Source organism: Trichechus manatus, unplaced genomic scaffold (genome assembly GCF_000243295.1).
Source record: "Trichechus manatus latirostris isolate Lorelei unplaced genomic scaffold, TriManLat1.0 scaffold00195, whole genome shotgun sequence".
Classification (NCBI taxonomy): domain Eukaryota; kingdom Metazoa; phylum Chordata; class Mammalia; order Sirenia; family Trichechidae; genus Trichechus; species Trichechus manatus.
The window spans coordinates 1819788-1821397 of NW_004444131.1; positions in this window are offsets into that span (position 1 = coordinate 1819788).

The following is a 1610-nucleotide window of genomic DNA, read 5'->3' on the forward strand; positions in this document are numbered from 1 at the left end:
CCTGCTTCTTTGGATTTCTTGCTTGCCTCTCACCGCCTCCCCCTCCTTTTGCTTGAGTGCCTGGCTCTGTGCACCATCTTTCCTTCTTCCTGAGGGGCTGTGGAGCTCCATTCGAGTGTGGAGCTGCTTCCCAGTCTGGGCTACCGCACTGGTGGGATCCTGGGGCTTTTGTTTGTTTGTTCGTTTTGAATTGTTTGTTTGTTTTCTTTTCCTTTTCTTGAGTTGGGGGCCCTTTCTGGCCAGGCGGAGCTGCGTGGCAAGAAACTCCCTTTCAGCTTCCACAGACGTGCGGAGGGATCCCTGAGGCCATTTCTTTTTTCGATGGTTTTTTCTTTTTTTTTTTTTTCTTCTGTTTTTTTTGGGGGCCTTTTTATTCTTTTTTTTTGTTTTCTTTTCCCTCTTTTTCCCTTTTGTCTTTCTTCATTGCTTAGTTTCTTCTCTCTCTGTATCTTCCTTCTCTTTCTGATCCCTGAATACCAGGCGTTGTATGCCTCTGCGCCTTCTGGCCAGGCTGTGCTGCAACACCTGAGAGCGACTTCCCCAGACCTCATAGCTGCATCGGTGAGATCTCTGGGAACTTTGCGGTTCTTTAACCTTTCTGATTTTTATTTATTCATTCTTTTCTTTTCTTCCTCTTCCACTTTCTGTTTTTCTCCATTTCATAGTCTCTTATCTCTCCATTCCAACAGCAAGCTCCCCTAGCATTTTTTTTTGTTTGTCTGTATGTTTTTTGGCTCCTTTTCCTCTCTCCTCTCTCCCATATTCAGCTTAGCTCCACAAATAACCATCTCCCCGCTGCATCCTGCCTACCTGCACCGTGCAATTGACATCACACCACCAAGCGGTGCAGGCATGGCCTACTGGAACCTGCCGAGCACTGATTACAGACCCACCCTGGTGGCTGTAGTGAGTGCCACAAACAACCCATCCCAGTGGCTCCTCTTCAGCTAGACCTGCCCTGCTGTATCGTATCTGAGTGACTGAACCTGCCAGTTGGAGAAGGAGGCGAAAAGTATTAAGCGCATAGACGAGAAAACAACAAAAAGCACGAAGTCCGCCTGCTCAGACATACTCAAATTTTTTTTTTTTAAAAGGGGCAAAACAAACAAATCTACAATCAATAAACGAGAGAAATAACTACTGAATGCCCCTAAAACAGCAAACAATATCAAAACATTTACAAAATCAGGACAGGATGGTTCCAGTAGGCGTCCAAATTAAAACACCAGATGACTCTCCTGTGGAAGAAAATGCACTAGAAGTACCTGATAGGGAATTCAAATATCTAATACTCAGAATTTTCCAAAAACCGAGGCAAAAAGCTGACAAACATGAGAAAAAAATAGACAAATCCATGGAAAATACGGACAAAAAATTGGAAGAATTCAGGAAGATGATGCAGAAACAAAATGCCAAAATAAATTCACACCTAGAAATTATACAAAAACAACAATTAGAAATCCGAAAGATAAACAACAAGCTTTCAGAAATGGATGATGCCATAGAAGGGCTGAGAGGCAGATTTGAAACCATGGAAGACAGGATCAGTGGAACTGAAGACAAACACTTGGATACAACTCTGTTTCAGGAAAACTCAGAAAAAAGAACAA